Source organism: Eumetopias jubatus, unplaced genomic scaffold, assembly GCF_037043125.1.
Source record: "Eumetopias jubatus isolate StellerSeaLion01/CBP00866 unplaced genomic scaffold, mEumJub1_p1.0 scaffold_1, whole genome shotgun sequence".
Lineage (NCBI taxonomy): Eukaryota > Metazoa > Chordata > Mammalia > Carnivora > Otariidae > Eumetopias > Eumetopias jubatus.
In genome coordinates this window covers 165639800-165660813 of record NW_028274807.1, presented here as the reverse complement: position 1 = coordinate 165660813, position 21014 = coordinate 165639800, and the positions used below count along the sequence as shown (strand labels likewise).

General features: G+C 42.1%; 1 protein-coding gene across 2 annotated transcripts in view; it reads left to right on the top strand.

Annotated features, from left to right (window-relative positions):
- The first annotated feature begins 5459 nt into the window (after positions 1–5459).
- The window catches only part of ATG7 (autophagy related 7), a 232300-nt gene continuing 216745 nt past the window's right edge, over positions 5460–21014 (top strand). The window contains exon 1 of one of the 2 annotated variants that reach the window (XM_028101770.2): positions 5460–5494. The gene's annotated coding sequence lies outside the window, so the exon portion shown is untranslated. The remainder of the gene's footprint in view (positions 5495–21014) is intronic. The other variant, XM_028101772.2, reaches the window with a different exon arrangement.

Below are 21014 nucleotides of genomic sequence, written 5' to 3'. Positions count from 1 at the left end.
TGTCAAATATTACGAGATCTGATATAGGGTTTCTCTTTGGTTTCTCGTCACATTTTAAATGTCTTTAGAAAAGAACTTACTTTTTGTAACAAGCTTCACTCTCTGCTTGGCATCCCCCCAAAGCTCTTCTTGCTCAAAACTGGGGGAGCAAAAGAAACCTTTATACTGGTTTTGAAAGCTGCAGCTGGTCTCTTCCCAGGTCAAAAAACATTTCCCAGGTGCCCCTTACTTATTTTGATAAATGGTTGAGACAACTAGTGAAGACAAGTGTTTATGAGCTCTGACTTTGGGTTGAAGAGACCTGGATTTGAATCTGACAAGAACAAGAAATGGTCAATATAAACTGTCATAGCATAAAAAAATGAGGCCTATGCATTATTGAATACAGTGTTTATGGTGCGTGCAGAGTGTCTTGTACACAGTGGGGACTCATATGTAGTTTTAAAACATACTGAACATACTATGTGCCAGGCCCCATGCTTTGCCACCATTATCTACTTTAACCTATACACCAATCTCATGAGGGAGATTTCTGTGTCTTTACAACTAGGCAAACTGAGGCACAGAGAGAAACTGAGGAACGGGAAGACAGACAGAAAAAGAGAAGTAGAAAGTGGGGGACATAAAGAGCATAAACCAAGTGGCATAATATTAATACACTCAAGAAAAATCTACATTCAAGAACATACTCTGTATTAATGTATTCAGAAGTTAAATATATTCAAAAGAATAATAAACCATCCTTAGCTTTTGATAAATAGAAATTCCTTCAAATGATTTGTGAAGACCACATGAAAACCAGTCAACTACTGCATCACATAAATCTTTAAAAGCTTGTGAAACTATTCCATCTAATAGAAACTGCTATAGATCTTAGAAGTTGGTAATGTTAATAAAGTGTTCATTCAGAAAATCTATTAGTTTGCAGATTGGCCATTTGATGAATTGGCCATTTGGCTACTTAGCTTACAGAAAATTGCTGGTGTCTCTTTTGAAAATGGGCCTTTCAGAGGTAGATTTAAATCCTAACACAGGATGAAAAGGATGCCGAGGCTTTTCTGGCTGGGATGCATTCTAAGTTCTGTAAAGAAATAATGCTGTTAAGATCTAATTTGCCAATATGTCCTTCCATAGTTTCTTAGGCTTTCAAAGCCGAGGCTGTGCAGCACATAGTTACCATTGTGGGGAGCATGTGCTATCCTCAACTGAGCTGCAAGTCAAATGATGAAGGTGGATTGATCTGAATTGCTGTGGTCTTGAATAAGTGTCATGGGCCCCATTGCCTTGCTGTGTCTGAGAACATTCTCTGCCTTTTTAAGGGTCCTGGTCTTGCATCTTTCATGACGCTCCATTACCTTGGTGCCCCAAGGCGTGAGCATCAGTTCAAAAGCTTAGAGGAAAGCATCATCCTGTGTCTACCTCTGCTGCAATAAACTCTGAAGGGGGGTGGGGGCCAGATGTCACATGTGGTACAAACATGGCTGGAAGACCAACAGTTCCCAGGAAAGTGGAGTCATTGTGAGCTGGGCAGAAACTCCAAAAAGATGTTAATTATAAGGATCTTAAAGTCCAGCAGAGGAAACAAACTTATAAAGAACCAACTTCAACCCAGGCTCATATATGCCTAATAGAGGGAAGCCTAGAGGTGGATGGGTGTCATCCTACCGGGTATTTTAAAAACCAATTTTGTTACATTCAATATATACAGTAAAATGCACCCATTTAAAATGTAGAGATCAATGAGTTTTGACAGATGTATACACCCATGTTATCCCCATCTCAATCAAGATACAGAACATTTCCTTCAACCCAGAAAGTTCCTCATGCCCCCTCTTGCCCCAGGCAACCACTGATCTGACTTCTAATCACTACAAATCAGTTTTGCTGATTCTAGAACTTTGCATAAATGGAATTATATCATATATATTCTTTTTTTGTTTTGTCTATGATACCCACTTTTCAACTGGGTTTATCATCATCATCATATTATTGAAGTATAGTTGATATTCAATGTTATATTAGTTTCGGGTGTACCATATAGTGATTTGACAGTTCTATGCATTACTCAAGGCTCACCACGGTAAGTGTAGTTACCATACAATGTGATTATAATATTATTGACTATATTCCCTGTGCTGTACTTTTCATCTCCATGACTTATTTCACAACTGGAATTTTGTACCTCTTAATCCCTTTCACCTATTTTGCCCACCTCGCCACCCCCCTCCCTTCTGGCAACCACCAGTTTGTCTCTGTATTTATGAGTCTCTTTCTGTTTTGTTTATTTGTTTTTTTTAGAATCCATATATAAGTGAAATAATATAGTATTTGTCTTTCTCTGACTTATTTTACTTAGCATAATAGGTCTCTCCTAGGTCTTTCCATGTTGTTGCAAATAGTAAGATTTCATTCTTTTTTTTACAGCTGAGTAATCTTCCATTGTATCTTCTTTATCCTTTCATCTATGGGGTGGACACTTGGGCTGCTTTAATATCTTGACTATTGTAAATAATGCTGCAATAAACATAGGGGAGGATGTATCTTTTCAAATTAGTGTTTTTGTTTCCTTTGGGTAAATACCCAATAGTGGAATTACTGGATCACATGGTATTTCTATTTTTAATTTTTTGAGGAACCGCCCTACTGTTTTCCACAGTAGTTGCACCAATTTATATTCCCACCAACAGTGCATAAGTGTTCCCTTTTTTCCACGTCTTCACCAGCACTAGTTATTTCTTGCTTTTTTTTTTATACTAGCTGTTCTGATTGGTGTGAGAGAATATTTCACTGTGGTTTTGATTTGCATCTCCCTCATGATTAGTTGATGTTGAGCATCTTTTCATGCATCTGTTGGCCTTCTACATGTCTTTGGAGAAATGTCTATTCAGGTACTCTACCCATTTTTAATTGGATGATGTGTGTGTGTGTGTGTGTGTGTGTGTGTGTTGAATTGTGTAAGTTCTTTATATGTTTTGGATATTAACCCCTTATCAGATACATGATTTGCAAATATCTTCTCCCATTCAGTAGGTTGCCTTTTTCTTTTGTTGGTGGTTTACTTTGCTGGGAAAAAGCTTTTTATTTTGGCGTAGTCCTAATGTTTATTTTTGCTTTTGTTTCTCTTGCCTGAGGAGACATTTCCATATATTGCTAAGGCCGATGTCCAAGAGATTACTGCCTATGTTTTCTTTTAGGAGTTTTATGGTTTCAGGTCTTACATTTATGTTTTTAATCCATTTTGCATTTGTTTTGGTGCTTGGTGTAATAAAGTGCTCCAATTTCATTCTTTTGCATGTGGCTGTCCAGTTTTCCCAGCACCATTTATTGAAGAGACTGTATTATCCCCATTGTATATTCTTGCCTCCTTTGTCATAGATTAATTGACCATATAAGAATGAGCTCATTTCTGGGCTCTCGATCCTGTTCCATTGATCTACGTATTTTTTGTGTGTGTGCCAGTCCCATACTGTTTTTATGAATACAGCTTTGTAGTACATCTAGAAGTCTGAGATTATGATACTTCCAGCTTTGCTCTTCTTTTTCAAGATCTGTTTTTGCTATTTGGGGTCTTCTGTGGTTCCATACAAATTTTAGGAATATTTGTTCTAGTTCTATGAAAAATGTTATTGGTATTTTGATTAAAATTGCATTGAATCTGTAGATTGCTCTGGGAAGTATGGACATTTTAACAGTATTCTTCCAATCCATGACCATGAAACATCTTTCCATTTGCGTCATCTTCAATTTCTTTCATCATTGTCTTATAGTTTTCAAAATATAGGTCTTTTACCTCCTTAGTTATATTTATTCCTAGGTACTCTTTTTGGTGCATCAACTCGGTTTTGAAGCCAGAGAGAAGGTCACACAAGCAGAGGAAGTGTGAGGGTATTGCAGGGGTGGAGATTTGTATAAAAGAGCAGAGTGTGCTTAAAACATCAGAATTAGTTTGGTGTGACCCAAACATACAGTCTGAGGGGGCAGTGGCAGGAGAGGAGCCTGTTTACAATATTGAATTTTACCTGATCCCTGTACTCCTGAAAAAAGCGATGGTTTTTCAACACCCTCCCTCCATTCTTCTGTGCTCCAGAAAGGGTTTACTGCAAAGAAATATCCATTCCTGTATGACTTACGTTGACTCATGGATACCTTTCTTGTTTACCTGTGACAAGGCAAGACAGTCCTTCTGAATTGCTCTTCTTTACCTTCTAAATGTTTAGCTGAACTACTTGTATTCACTGATCAATCCAAACAAAATGCTTTGTTAACCAACTTTAGTTAAGCTTCTCCCATACCCTCCAAGCCCCTTATTTTTTACTTACCCTCAGCCTGAGCCACCATTCAGCCCCTGCAGAGAATAGACTGACCTCAAGGTAAAACATTCTCTGACCTACTACTATCTAATCAAGCCACCCTTTCCTCCCACTTTCCCACACCCAGTTCTTTCTAGCCTTCTTCACTCTTCCCTATAAAGGAAAAATTCTTTTTGCCTAACCCTTAGACACTTCCAGATCTTTTAGTCAGAGTGGTCTCTCTATTGCAATAGTCCCTTCCCTTCCCTTTTCCTCCCCCCTTGCAATAATCCTTTCAAATAAAGTATCTCCTCACTAAGTCTGGATTTGTTTTCTTATTTGGTAGAGTCAAACATGCTTCCATTAGAATCTTACCCCAAAAGCTCTGTAACCTTCAGCAAGCCACTTAAATTTTCCTGGTCTCTATTCCTTTATGTGTAAAATGGGGATAACGTGACATCTATGTTTCAGGACCTTTGTGGTGATTAGAAAATATGAAACCCTGAAAACACAGTAGATAATAGTAGTAATTACTCTTTTTATTATGAATCTATTGAGCTACATCTGAGTCACTTTCATTCCTTATGAATGAATGGCCTTATATGTCACATTAAGTTTATACTCACTATTGTGTCTTCAGTATCTGACCAATGCTTGGCACATAGTATGTGCACGATAAATGACTTGGAAGGAGTAACTTTATCCCATTGACAGCGGGGAGCTATGAGAATATCTGGTCTAGAAAGAACAGGTTAATTATTGACGACTTTCATGAGCTTTTTACCTATTAAAATTCTCATGTCTCCACACCTGCCTCTTTAATGACACTTAGGATACGTTTAATGCTGCCTCTTCTGGAAAATGGAAATGATCATAATTCCTGTCATGCTCTGAAATCGAAAGAGAGAAAGTGGAGCAGTTTTTTCAAAGCATGACAGGCATATAACACATTCCCACAGCTGATAAACTGGCTTATTACACCTAGCTCAGCTCTCACCAGGGGCCCTCGCCCACCTCCTGACGCTCCGCCTTCCCTGCAACTCAAGTTCCTCCCACTCAGCCCGGTGCTAGGGGCTCCTCTACCAGGTTGGCCCGCTCCTCCTGTGCGCATGCGCACCACTGACCTAGGCGGGCGGGCGGGGCCATATTGCGTCATCCGGGCGCGCGCTGCGGACTACACCGTGGTTGCCGGAAGTTGAGCGGCGGTAAGTGCACCGCGCTGGTGAGGGAGTAGCGGGGTCCTGCGGGCTGGGTTTTGGAGGCTTGGCGGGAATGGTCGAGCTCGGCAGTGAAGGCGAGAGTCTTGGTGGATTTCAGGATCCTCCCTCCTCCAGGGAGCCACTGACTCCGGCTCTCACCTTCCTTCTCCAGCCACGTCCCCTGGGACTGGTTCAGTCCGGGGTCCTGACTAGAAAGCTCCTAATGTCCTAAGTCAGTCCCTCCTGTCGTCTGTCAGGGAGTCCTCTGAATCTTAGGTGTTGGAATACCGGGGATAGTACGTCAGGACTCTTACCCTGGTTTTACCCGCATTTGCTGTGTGACTCGGGCATGTCACCTCTTTCTGAACCGGTCTATCCTCATCTGTAAAATGGGAGTGATAAATAACGTCATTTGTGAAGCGAGGGCGTTAAATGAAGTCAGTTGTTTGTCAGGGCTTTTTTGAGCTAAGATTCTCGATTCTTCAGTTTGATCCAGGGGTTACAAACTTTAATGCTTATTCAGTCAGGTAAGGTAAATGTAGGTGTAAAAATTTTATTTCCATGTCAGAAATAGTCAAACATGTTTGCTTGAGTTTTATGATTACAATACTAACATATATGAAGTTGGAGAAATGAAGGCAAAACTCTTGTGTTGCACTCGGTAATCTCTTGATTTTTAAACACTGACGACTACAATTTTTTCAAAACCAATTTTTTTAAAAAAATGTTTTTTAACTCTGCAACTGAAACCAGGCATATCTGTGACTGCCAGTTTCAGACCCCTGGGACCCAGGTTCCCTTTCCAATTGAATACTTGGATTTCTTTTATGACACCCCGGCCCATGGGTTAAATTTCTTAATGACAGAAAGCTCGCTATTTCTGGTTATTGTTGTTTGGTCTTTCCCTAGCTTTTACTTAAGTCATATGTTGAGCTGAAAGCGGCTACCCCATAATCTCAGCCCATTGTCCCTCCTTCAGGCCCTTGGGCTCTCCCTTCCACTTTGCACCATTTCTTCTCCAGGCTGAGCACATTTAATTTATTTACCCATAGTAAATTCCACAACAACTGAGAATTTTGCTATGTGCCAGGCATCACCGTAAGCACTGCTGAGGCGGAGGTGCTGTTCATGGAGCCTACTTTTTGATCGTGGTGGTGGCTGTTGTGGTGATTGTCGATAATACAGCACTTATAGTGGGTGGTAGGTGTTTCAGACCCTGTTAGACGCCACAGAAAAAAGAAACAGTAATGGAATGGAGAGTAACTGGGGCTACGTGGAGGGAGCTATTATAAAATCTAGCTGGTCAGAGATGAATTCTCTGAGGTGACTTTGAAACTAACATGCGGATGAAGAAAAAGCCAGTCTTGTGAAAGCTCATCTTGCCTGTTTCTCCATCCTGTTAAACCGTTTACAGGTTGTGTCTCATTTGTAGCCCTTTGCTCCTGCTGCTTCTGCTGCCTAAAACATCTCCCCTTCCCCTTCCATTTTTTTTTTTTTTGGCCAGCTCCTCCCTGCTTCTCATGTGACATAATTTCGAAATTCTTTAAGGAGTTAAGTACAGGGCTCTCATTCAAGATACACATCCCTGTCCTCAAGGAATTAATTATTTTTTAAGTCAAGGAGATAGAGAACAGCACTATGGTATGAAGCTGTTGTAGACATTTGCCAGAGGAGGACTTAGAGAGATCATACGTCAGGCTGAGGCATAAGAGAAGGCTTCTGTGAAGAGGTATTGCTTTATTCAAGGCCTGAAGGATGAGCAAGATTAGTCAGGAGAAGAGGAGTGGGAGGTGGGATGATAATGCACACATTGGGAGTGGCGTGAGCAGAGGGCTATAGGTGACTGCATGACTTGCAGGTAGTTCACCTCCACTAAGATGTGACTATGGAAAGGTAAGCAGGAGGCAGATCACAAAGGGCTTTGGGGGTAACAAAAGACTGTATAATATATAATTAGGAACACAGACTTCGGAATCTGAGTTACCTGTGTCCCTATGCTGGCTTTGCCATTGAACTGGTTTTGAGACCTTGGGCAAGTCACTCCGTTTCTAAACTTCAGTTTCCTCATGTGTAAGCCAACCTCCCAGGGTTGCTGTGAGAACTGAATGCTATATGTTACCCACTCGGTGTTGGAGGATGGTAAATCATAAACGGTAGCAGTTAATATTGCCATGCTAAGAAGTTTGGACTTTCTTGAAAGTGTGGTGTTGGAGAGTTGAGGCAGTGAAAGTTTAAAAAGTGGTGTGACATGCTCTCATCTATTTTAAATTACCTAGGCAGATCCATGGTGATTACACTGGACAGGGCAGAGCCAGCAGGGAGACCAGTGAGGGCACTGTTGCTTTGGTCCAGGTGGCAGAGGAGGAAGGTCTGAACCAAGGCAGTGGCTGTGCGGACGGAGATGGATGCGTGGGTTTAAGGGCTAAAGGAAGTGGGATTTGCTGGACTGGTAACTGGATAACACCACATGGGGAGAGGAGGAAGATGATTTGGGATATGGAGGGTAATGGGGATGGGTCCTATGTGTGGACATAAGTAATAACAAAGTTCTTTGATTAGTGGTCCTTGATGGGTTATCCCTGACCTCCTCTGAGATTTTATTTAGAAGCCCAAATGGCCTCTTTTCTCCACTTTTACCCATGGGCAGTGAAGTTCAGAAATGCCTTCCTCCTCCTTTTTTCTATCTCCCGATCCTTCTACCTATCTCTAGCGTAAGACCTGATTGTGTATTCAAGGGAGAATAATGAGATACTGTTTTGTTACCCAGTAGACAGTATACACCACCATGGTCTTGGCAGACCAACAACTCGGTGTCAGTCCAGCCCCAGATGATCACCTCTGGGGTTTTCTTACACCTTCTTTGTTGTGATTACCTTCCTTTGAACTTGTTCCTGTTTGACAGTCTCTCTTTAAGAGTGTGGTGTATAAAAGAAGATCTCTTTCCTCCGGTAGTCTGTCCATACAGACAAGGGCTGTACTTTTTTTGTGATGATCTGAGCACCCCCATCCCCATCTTTGTTGTTGACACATCCTGCCCTTGACACTCTCATGCTGTGGACTCCTGGTGCTGCTTGGCACTCTTCATGTGTGTTTGGACGGCTCTCTCGCCCATCTCCTCCTTGTCTTTCGGATTTTCATTCCTCTCCCAGCTTCCTAACCTTGCCTTTGACCTCACGAAGTTGCAACCAGCGGTTAAGACTCCTCAACTGCTATAATTTACAAACTTATCTCCAGCTGACCCTATCACTTTGCCTAATTCTGTGAAAGAAATATGTTTTGGGCTGATTCTTTTACTTGTGCTGAGATTCCATCTCCTCCTTTTCCTCAGGACCTGGTCCTGTCATTTATTCCGTTTCTTTCCTGCTTAACTATCTCTTCTCATTTAAATATCTGGAAAAAACCAAACACCTTCCCATTAACTTCTGCCATCAGGCCATCACACCACCTCTTCCCATCCACATTTCTTGACTTCCTGAAGTCATCATTCGCCAAAATCCTGCTTCCACCCACTCGTCCTCCAAAATTGCTCTCCCTAGTCTTCACACCTCCGTGTTACCAAAACTCTTGAACATTTTTCCTTCCTTGTCTTTTGAATTCTGAGCACATCTGATATTGCTGATATTCCTTCACTTACAAAAACCACTCCTGCTTTGTGCTATCTCTCTGGCTGTTTCCCCCTGTATCCATTGTGGACTTTTTTCCTGCTTTTGTCCCTTAAATGCTAGTTTTCTCCAAGGCTCTGCCTTATACTCTGTGCTCTTCTAAACCACAACTTCAATTCCCATTTATTTATATGCCAAAGACCCCTGTTCTGTATCCTGAGCTGGGATCTCTCCTGAGGGCCAGCCCTCAAACTCAGTGAGTCCAAAATGAAGCTCATCAGCTTCCCTCCAAAGCTACAGTTCTTTCTACGTCCTTTATTCTGACTCATTCTCCTCCTTCCATTTAGTCATTCAAACCAGAGCCCTGGAGCCATCTTGGACCTTTCCTTCTCATCCCATCCCCGGTAGTCATCAAGGTTCTACAGATTCTCCTTCCTTGATATCTCCTGACACATTTACTCCCCCATTTTCTCTCCCCCTGCCTTAGCCTGGGCTCTTCTCACTTCTTGCCTATATTCCTGCATGACCTCTGAGCTGCTTGCTCTGTCTGGCCCGCACTGGTGCCGGAGTGCCCTTTCTAAAATACAAATCTTTGCCAAAATACAAAGCCCTGCTTTGCAGTCTAATTTAGATACCCCTCCTTCCTCCTCCCATAACACCCTGCACAAACACTTATACCATACTGTAAGGCATTTGTTTTATCCACAAATTGCTATCCTGTCATTCCTGGTCTGTGCAACCCTCAAAACTTAGATCCTAAAATGCAAAGACCTTAGCTTTTTTGCCATTGAATGCTGAAATACAGCACAGGAACTTGTACATAATATAATGTTTATTGAAGGAATAACTAAATAGAAATCCCCCTGTCTTTGACACATGTTTTGTTGGTAACATTAATTGTTTTTGAGGGCCTCCTTTGTCAGATACATGCATTTTCTAGTTGAATCCTCACAGCGATTCTGTACAGCAGGTGGTGTCCCATCTTATAGGTGGGTGTGATTTCTGTGTCTGTTTCTTGCTCTAAACCCCTAACACAGGGTGTAGCACACATGAAATACTTAGTAAATATTGATGAATATTCATTCACACAGATATATAAAAGTAAATTGGACAGGACCAACGACTGAGCCAATGACATCACTCTTAGCTCCTTTCTTATTAACATCAGTTTCTTATTAACATCAGTTCATACCTTAACCAACATTCTTTTTTTTTTAAAGATTTTATTTATTTATTTGAGAGAGAGAATGAGAGACAGAGAGCACTAGAGGGAAGAGGGTCAGAGGGAGAAGCAGACCCCCCGCCGAGCAGGGAAAGCCCGATGCGGGACTCGATCCTGGGACTCCAGGATCATGACCTGAGTCGAAGGCAGTCGCTCAACCAACTGAGCCACCCAGGCGCCCCAACATTCTTTGAATAAGATTATTTTACCAGTTTTTGACCCCTCTGATTATGTCAGTATATCCAATTACAACATCTTCATCTTGTCTACTAGGATATTTGGAGCATTCTTGTCAGAGACCTTGCTGAGGTCCAGATATCTTATGTCCTATGTCTTTGGTTCTTCTTTGATCAAGGAAGAAGTGCTGTTACTCTGTCATGACTTGTTCTTAAACCATAGTGGCCTCTTATGATGACTGCTGCATACAGTTGTGCAGGTTGTGTACTGCACAAGAGGCCACATCTGGGGGGTGCTTTGTGTAGGTCATAGGCATCATGGGTATATTTTGTAGTGCCAGTTTTCTAGCATACAGGGGTAAGATGTCTTGAGCCAACCCATCAGTGTATTACAGCAGTTTTCTAAGGGAAGGAAGTAAAACATCTTGAGGAAGGTGTACAGTTTCCTAACTGTACAAAAGTGCCATGTGATCTAGAATGGCCCACATGACACTCCTCCTAGGAGCAAAACCTCTGTCCAATGGACTGTAGAATCCAACTGTATTCTCATCTTTGGAAATCACATATTTTGAAAATCTGGTATCAGGTGTTGGCTTGGCCCAATTTTTCAGCCCCTCTTCCTTTTTCTAGGACTCTTTAAATATCACTGGAACTGAAAACCACAGAGCCTCTGTTACTCAGAAGCTAGACTCCATAACTCAGCCAGCTTTTAGGAAACCATCATGGATTTTACTTGTTGGTTGACATAAGGGCTCCACAGTGATTCAGGTGAATCCAGGTGGCTGTCTTTCATATACAGAATGGAGCAACGTTCTGTATATGATACTGTTGATTGGTGCAGGTAACAAAAAGGACTCAGAAGCAGGCTTCCTGTCTCCATCTTCCTTGTGTTGTTTCTTCTCTCTCACAGGCCTTCTCAGCTTTTACAGCTCTCACTACTGCTCCCTTGTAGGCTTGCCACACCCTACAATGCTGGTATCCAGTGCACCCATTTTCAAAAACTGAGGCTGAACAAGAACAGATTGTATGTGAAGGTTAAAGTTATTAAAGCAGAAGGAAGACCAAAGAAAAACAACTCCCAGGAGTAGCCAGTGAGAATGAAAGTTACAGTTTGAAGACTATGGAGGTGACTGTCAGTTCTCCAACTTCTTTTTTTTTTTTTTTTAAAGATTTATTTATTTTTATTTATTTGAGAGAATGAGAATGAGAGAGAGAGAGAGTACATGAGAGGGGGGAGGGTCAGAGGGAGAAGCAGACTCCCCGCTGAGCAGGGAGCCCGATGCGGGACTCGATCCCGGGACTCCAGGATCATGACCTGAGCCGAAGGCAGTCGCTTAACCAACTGAGCCACCCAGGCGCCCCTCTCCAACTTCTTGAAGAAGCAAATAATGTCGATTTGTAGGGGTAGAGATGGCATACGTGGAGGTGAGGGAGACAACTGGTCCACAGTAACAGTTGTCCTCTCTGCTTATGTGAACAGCTATGACCACCTTATAGTACAGTCACAAAAAGAGCCATTTTAGATGACTCGGTGTCTGCTGGAGACATCAGTTTGGCTCAGGGGCATCTTGACTCTAATGCGATTTTTGAAAGGGATTGAGGTTTCTGAACCCAGCTGGTTCTCCTTTAGGAGTCCTGAGTTTTCATCTTCTGGTAAAGCCTAATCTGTCTTCGAAGTTTGGAACTTTGTCCCCTCCTTTTGGAAGGGAGGGCTTGTACACCTCCCTCTTTGGCAGCCTTGCACATTATTTCCAAAACTCATGAAGTTGCCGAGCATCGTTAGCCGGCAAAACGTGCATTGGCTCTATATGCCAAAGGGGCCCTCTCCCCACTCCTGGCCTTCTCCATCTTTTTTTTTTTTTTTTTAACCCATCAGCAGCTAAGAACATACTCTGTCAACAGGACTTGGCCATGTGGTTTGGTGCTGATTTTAATGACTGCCAGAGCTCACAGCCCTGCAGCTGGGAGAATGAGAACAGAAGTCTGCTCTTTGTGCTCCATCTTGGCCCAGAGAAGGTACTTCAGGGCCAAATTGTGGTTATTCTGGCACTTCTGCTAAGTGAATGGCCCCACATGGCCTCAGAGAAATTGAACACAAAGTGCTCCTAACTCTTAGAACTTGTTCCTCTGGACTTCTCCTTGATGACCTATAGCAGGAGACCATCCGTTCCATTTTAATTAATACTCTGCTGTGACTGCAGTGCTCCTTTGAGGGAAGTGAGGCTTCAATGAGGCATGTTTGAGGCAGAGAAAGTTTTCATAGTGAGCATGGGGAAGGGCAACCACATTAAGTCAGGCGCTGTTGACTAATGTGGGAGAGATGTGTTGACAAGAAGAACTAATAGCACTACCGTTTATTGACTGCTGACTGTGCCAGGCACTGGAACAGGCACATCACACACTTTCTCATTTAGCCCTCCCAGCAACCTCAGGGCTTGGGTACAATTATCCTGATTTTGCAGACAAGGAAATCGAGGCACAGGGGATGAAGTTCCCTGCCTGAAGCTCCTCAGCTGGTGAGGTGAAACTGGAGCTCACACTTGGGTCTGTCTGAAGACTAGGCTCCCAACTACTGTCACTTTAACATCCTTTCTCTGGACCATCAAAAGTCCCCCCGCCCTCCCAAAGCAAACAAACAAAAACCCAACAACGCACACATGGAAAAGTTATAGCAAGACTTTTTTTTTTTGGTACGGTTAGGCTGGTCTGTTTTTCCGCTGTCCTCCAAGGGCCTAGTTTCCCTGAAGACAAGTTTGTTTGTTTTGTCACTATGATTGTTGTTTATCTTCTACCAATTTTACTCTTCATTTTTCCAAAAATCCTACACTGGCTTAATACTCGCTGTGTCCAATCCTATCGTCGCCCCCCAGAGGGAGACCAGTTGGACAGACTTATCAGGGAGCCTTCCTGCTCCAATTAATTATATAAGCAGCAAAGCCAAAATACTTCCATCTTCAGCCTCTTTAATAACAGATGCTAGAGAAATTTATGGAAATGATATTTCATTCAGACTTATTTAGAAAAAATGAATTCCTTTTCAACAAAGCTAGATTTAAATAGGTCATCTGTTAACTATTAAATGAATACAGGAAGATTCTTTGTAGGATCACTGTAGCTTGATTATAGGGCTTTCTCTTTTACTTTTTTTGTTCAAGTATCATATACATATAGTAAAGTGTACTAATAAATCGATAGCTCATGGGTTTTTACATATGTATGTGCCCTGTAACCACCTCCCAGCTCAAGGTATATAGAATATGTCCAGCTTCCCAGGAGGCTTCTTATTTCCCCATCCCAGTCAGTAGCCCCACCCTAGCCTGTAATTACTCTTCTAACTTCTGTCATGTTAATTGGTTTTGCCTGTTGAATATAACATAGGCTAGGTATGTGCAGGCACTAAAATTGTCTTCATATTATATTTTGGAACAGTTTCAAACTTGCAGAAACCTTACAAGAATAAGACAAAGACCTTTCATATACCCCTCTCCCAGAGACTCCATCCAGATTTTGTCCCAATAGCATCCTGTATAGAAGCAGAGTGTCAACCCAAGATCACATGTTGCCCTCAGTCGTCATGTCTTTCTCTTTCATTCTGGAACAATTCCTTAGTCTTTCCTTGACTTTTAAGACCTTGACACTTTGGAGGATTGTAAGCCAGTCTCAGTCATTTTGTAGAATGTTTTTCAGTTAGGGTTTACCTGACTTTTCCTCTCAATGAGCCCCAAGTCATGTTTTTAGCTGAGTGTTAGAGGTGTTTGTGCTTTTCGTGGCATTCCATCAGATAGCATATGTGTCTGTTGGTCCCATTGCTGCTGGTGCTAACTTCAGTCCCTACATGAAGATGGTGTCTGTCAGATTCTGTCACTCAACAGTCACTTTTTCTCTCCTTTGAAATTAATCTTTTTTTTTTTTTTGTGGAGAAATACTTTGAGACTGAATATAGGCTTTTAACTTCTATAACATGGAATACTTTCAGGAAGAAAGATCTATTCTTTACTAATTTTGTATTTGGTTGAGTAAGGTTTCATTTCAGTTGATTTGTACGTGCACATCTCTTGCCCATTAAGATCTTAGTCCTAAAAACCAATAATAGGTTTAGAGACCTTCTAAGTCATATGGCCTGTTTCCATTTGTTCTTCATGATTTCTTACTCTAATCACCACAGTCCATGGTAATGAGCTTGGAGTTTGTCTTCCCAATTGCAGAAGCCTGGCTTATTTCTTTCTCTTGCTTCTCTTGTGGAAGGTACCTGTAAAAGGTTTCTTGAACTCAGTAACATTTGAGAGCCACTCTGCAAGGGACTATGGTATATTGAGAGGAATATGAGCCAGATCTCTGTGTCTGCAGAATTTTCAATCAAGTTGATGGAGGTAGACAGATCAGTGAAGAGTTGGACAGTAATACTAAACGTAGAGGTAGCTTAGAGACAGAAGTGATTAACCATAGCTGATGGAGAAGAGCAAACAAGGAGTACAGAGAATGAAAGGCAGCTCTGGGAAGGCTTTCTGGAGCAGATAACCTCTGAGCTGGATTTTGAAAAGTGTATCAGTCACAGGGGCAAGGATGTCTTTTAGACAGAGGGGCTGTTTGTTCAGAGTTGCGGAGGCAGAACAGCAGGTGTGTTAGAGGAGAACCAAGCAGCTTGATGTTTCTTCAGCATCAAGTCAGAGGTGAGGAGTGGTGAGGCCACCAGGGTGGCACCAGAGAAGTTGGGAGGCAGTAGCAGGGGTCCAGGAAAAAGTAGGAAGGAAACCATCAAAGGTGTGGTAATATGCCAGTTTTGCATGTGAAATGCCACTAATGGCATTATTTATTTATTTGAGAGAGAGAGAGAGAGAGCAGGGTGAGGGGCAGAGGGGGAGGGAAAGAGAATACTCATGCTGACTCCCCACTGAGTGTGGAGCCTGATGCGGGGCTCGATCCCAGGATCCTGAGATCATGACCTGAGCCGAAATCAAGAGTCAGCCACCCAACCAACTGAGCCACGCAGACTCCCCGAGCCTCAGTAGATCTTAACTGAGCTTCATGGTAGCTTACTGATGCTGACATATATGTGAGTGTTCTGTGTAGACTACGTTTTCCAGTTCATAAAGATGTATTTGCAGCATTATGGGGTTTCTATCATAGACCAGCAACTGTGGCCTTGCAGTTTGCTTCACTCAAATGACAGGTGTGGAAAGATCATCTAGTCTGAGAGTTCTCAAACTATAGCTTGCAGCTCAGATCCTGACCAAGGCCTTTTTGTGTGTGTGCAGTCCACAAGCTAAGGATTGTTTTTACATTTTTCAAAGGTTGTAAAAAAGGAGAAGAAACTATAACGGAAACTGTTTTGGCATGCAATGACTAAAATATTTACTATCTGGCCCTTTTCAGAAAAAGCCTGCCAAACCCTGGTCTCGTCTGACTGCCTGATACAGTAATCCTTTGTACAATATGACTTGGCAAATAATCATCTAATATATGCTTGGACACTTCCACTAATGGAAAATTCATTATCTCTCCAGCCAATCTGTTTCTTATTTGGACAATTCAGGCTATTAGTAATTTTTGAAGTCTGCTGTAATTTGTCTCATTATAGCATCCATCTATTGGCCTTTTTTGGGGGGAGAGAGCTATTATTGTGTGTCAACATTTACTGAGCTCCTAATATATTCTAGGCAATGTGCTGAGTGCTGAAGAAAGACGAGTAAGACATTGTTGTTGGTCAGGGATCTCTCAGGTGTTGTTTCTTGGAATTAAAGCAGCTGTGCTGGTAGCCTTGGGTGTCTTTCATTCCCCATCTTGCCATTGGGTTGGGACTTTTTTTCTTTAATTATTTTATTTATTTCTGTATTGTTACTCCACATACACAAAATTCATTGAATTTCGAAACAAATTCAAAGGGAATAGGGCCATACAGTGAAAATAAGTCTCTCCACACCCTTGTCTCCTGATTCCATAGCTGCTTTCTTGGGAGGCAACCACTGTTACCCATTTCCTGTGGGGATTTGACTTTAAAGAACAGCACTACCCAAGGTTTAGGACCATTTGTAAAGAAACTTTTGGCAAGTACTCAGACAGTGGTGTTTTATGAGCTCCTACTTTGTGTAAGTTGCTGAGTGTGACTTAGTTTTATTTTCATAAAGCCAGAAATTTGCACCACGTTTGGGTGGTACACACAGCCCCAGAGAGTTTGTATTACTTAACCACCCACCTGCTATTTCAGTTAAATCTTGGCTGGATATTTTGGTTACTGCTGGGATTCTTGCTCATGAAAAGCACTGAATCCTCATCAAAGCCTTTCCTCTTTCAGTGGAGATGACACAATCCCATCTTGTGTAACTCCTGGGTTTCACATCCTGAATATGATAGAAATAGTGGAAATAAAGTTGAACCACACTTATATTGAAGCCCCTGTCATTTTCCTTCCTTGAATATGTCTATATGTAGTGTTGAAGTTTCTAAGCAGAATTCTCACCTTGTATTGTCTAGGGTTGTATAGACAAGTAATTTTTTAGGAAGCAGGTGACGTTTGGATCTAGGTGAGTGACACATAAATGACTTTACACCTATAACTCACTACTCCCTCCAGAATTCCATTTTGATCATGACTTCCTTAAATCTTCCCTTCCAGCTTAAGGAAGATGGCAGTGTGACACAGATGTATGGATTCCTAAGTGATATATTTATACTTGAGTATGCTATTTAGATGTTTCCAGCAATGTCCTCATCACATGTTGCTGCTGCTTAGGACCTTTCTGTCTTAGCCTGTCAAGCAGCAGTTCAGCGGCTGAATACCAACCATATCCTCTTGTGAAATAGGCTCTTGGGTTCTGTTTGAAATTTCTAAAAGATCAGATAAGTCAGAAAATGTTTGAAGGATGTTCCTCTTATGCAGATTACTTTGTTAGTATGCTCATCTCTTATTTTCTAAGTGGTCTTCCTGAGTCACCTTTTCCCAGTTGTTTTAAGTGCGGTGTAGAAGAGAGTCTTCTCTTTTTCTCTGTCACTGGTAAAATTCCATCTTGGTGACTTCAGCAGGTCATCCAAATGATGATGAGTTACCGCTGACCTTTAAGAGTAAGTTGTGGATGACTAAAGCATGTAGGGGCCTGATGACCCATCACACAGAGGCTTTCAGAGATTCATTTGTACTACTGTCTGCTGCTGTGTTGATTTCCTTCCATATTGGATGACTACTCTGGCTGTGACCTTTTACTTTTGACTCTGTTGGAGAGGAAGTTAGTATGTAAATGCTTTTCAAAATGGTTCTTTTTTAGCATCTGTGTGGCTGATGGGCAATATAAAGGCTCTGAAAAGGGGTGTCTTCCTTCAAGACAGTACTACTGTACTTGTGATGAGAGCTGGGGCTTTGAAGCCAGTAGACCTGGCTTATAATCTCAGCTCTTCTCCTTCCTAACTGAGTGACTTTGGGCAAGGTACTTGGTATTTTCAGTGCCTCCATTTCTCTTCTGTAAAGTAGGCATAGGGCAACCACTTTGAGGTTGTCCCAAGATAATGTGTAAAATGTTTAGTGCTTGGTACAGAAAAACGATTCAATTAGAATAGTTACTACTACTGCTGCTGTTATTTAAAAAAATTTAAAAAGGGTATGATCAAAAAAGGAAGTATGATTCATGATGGTAAATGCTCTAATGGAAGTTTTCATCTGTCATCATGGAGAAGGGAACCATTGATGCCCACTGACTGTGGGCGTTAATGAGAGCTTCATAAAAAATCTTACTAGATGAGATGGAATTTTCCTGGTAGAGATGGGGAGAGGTTTCCTAGGGAAAGGCGTAAGGCTGAGAAATGACCAAGCTGAGACAGTGTTGGCACCTTACTCTCTCTGGGGTAATGCCGGTAAGGTTTTGTTTGTTTAAACAAGGCAGTCACCTGTGCAGATCAGTTCTGGTGGCAGCATGACATCTTGTTTGGAGAAGGTAGAGACAGAAGGCAGTGACCTGTGAGCATGTTACCTCAGGAGCTGAGGTGTGAGATGGTGCGCCTGACATGTGGCAGGGGGATGGAGGAGAGAAGGGACGCTGACTTGGACAGGAAACATGAAATTGCATGAAGAGTATGGGCATGTGGAATTTGGATTCTTGTCCTCCCCAGTTCACCCCACTTTCCTACCTGTATGTACTTCTGTGGACTTCTTACCTCTGTGAACCTCAGTCTCTTCCTCTGTAAAATTGGAACTATCACTTATTAGGGCTTTCCAGAGGAATAAATTCAGGTGCACACCTCTGCTGCACTGCCTGGTCCTGGTCAATGCCCAGTAGCTGTCACCTTCATCTCATTCCAGAGGCCCGTTTAAGGTTGAGTCTCTAGCAATTACTGATTTACTGACTATGAGAGATAGAAAAATTGAAGATGACTTTGAGGTTTTGACCTCGGATATAAGTGATACTCTTAAGTAAACTAGGATGTATTGGGAAAGGGGCAGAATTTTGGGAAAGGAAATGTTCAGTTGGGACTTGAGATGTCTGTGAGAAATCCAAGTCCTGGCTTTTAAAACATACAGATGACCCTTGAACAATGTGGGGTATAGGGGTGCTGACCCCCCACATAGTCAAATCCATGTATAACTTTTGACTCCCCCAAACTTAACTACTAATAGCCTATTGTTGACCGGAAGCCTTACTGATAACATCAACAGTCAATTAACACATAGCTTCTAGGTTATATGTATTATATACTGTAACACATAGCTTTTAGGTTATATGTATTATATACTGTATTCTTATAATAAAGTAAGCTAGAAAAAAGAATATTATTAAGAAAACCGTAAGGAAAATACATTTACAGTATTTTGATACTGTACCGTGTCAAAAAAACTCCACGTACGAGTGGACTCATGCAGTTCAAACCTGTGTGTTCAAGGGTCAATTGTATATGTTTGGAGGTTAGCTCTCTAGAAGTATAGTCCTACAGTTCACTGGCATATAAATAGAAATTGATGTAGAAAATGAGTAATTTTGCTTCTGAGAAAACTTATAGACCAAGGAGAGAGCTGAGCGTGGAATCTTTCAAAAACCAATGGTGGAAAGCATTGTGGAGGAAGAGTAGAAGGGAGCGATTGGAGGAGGCTGTTTGGGTGTTCTAGATCCACGTTTCTCAACATGAAGGCCCCAGGTCACCTATATGAGGGTCTGTTTCTCTGTTGGGCCCTGAAGCCCCAGTGCATGGGATCCATAAGCTTTCCCTGGTCCTATGGAAATAGGTGTGAGCTGGAAAAAGATGAACATTCTGAGAGTACAGAATTATAAAAAGCCTTTCAAATAATTAAAAGCCAGAAATTATTTAATACGGGACGAGGGTACGTTTAAATATGTTTGAAATGGTTTGGAGGTGGGGCCTCCAAAAGTAAGAGTGCCAGTGGCCTGAAGCCATCAAGATAGTACCAAACTTGAATCAGACCCGCCTGGGACACTAATCAAACCTGGAGACTCCTGGCCACCCTCACCCTCCCTTCTCCCCTCCAGCAGGTGGAGCCCAGGCATCCTCTGTTTTGTTTTAAGATTTTATTTATTTATTTGTCAGACAGAGAGAGAGAAAACAAGCAGGGGGAGCGGCAGGCAGAGGGAGAAGCACGCGCCTCACTGAGCAGGGAGCCCGATACAGGACTTGATCCCAAGACCCCGAGATCATGACCTGAGCCGAAGGCAGACACTTAACTGACTGAGCCACCCAGGTGTCCCTTAAGCCTCAGTTTTTAATGAGCCCTCAAGGTGGGGAAAGTTGGAAAGCCTTTGGTCAGACATTGTCTGACGCATGATGCTGAGAATACATACTGAGGCATTTGGGAGTTTTAAAGAGCTCCTTCCCTGAGACGTCCTCCCTGCTTTGCCCCATACTCATCTCCTCTTTCTGGAATTTTAGCATTTTCATGGAGTGCTAACTTTGCATTTTACCATCTAGTTATTGTCAGTCGAAAGCTTGTTATCTCTTTTTTTTTTAAAAGATTTTTATTTATTTATTTGAGAGAGAGCGAGAGAGAGAAAAAATACCTGCATAGAGGGAGAGGGAGAAGCAGACTCCCTGCTGAACAGAGAGCCTGACCTGGGGCTCGATTCCAGGACCCTGAGATCATGACCGGAGCCGAAGGCAGCCGCTCAACTGACTGAGCCACCCAGGCACCCCGGAAAGCTTGTTATCTCTTAATTCCAAAATCTAACAAGTTTGGAAAACTGAAAGCTATGTGATAATCTTGGCTCAAAACTCAGGCAATAGATGTGAACTATCGTCATCTAGTGTGATTCTTCATACTTTCTGCTGCAGAAATATTACTCTGTCTGGTCATAGGGAAATTAGGGTGGAGAGTGAAGAGACCTCCCTGACTTCTGCTTTTTGGAAATACCAAGTTGCTCTAGTATTGTGCTGCTCCGGCTGGTAGTGGTGTCCCCCTTAGAGTGTGTGCAGGGGTGGGGGAATTACAGTGTACGCATGTCTGATTGCTGGGAGGGTCACATTTATTTGATGATTTCAGGGGGAGAAGGAAATATTAAAATACGTATGGTACGGTAAAATGCAAATTTTCCATG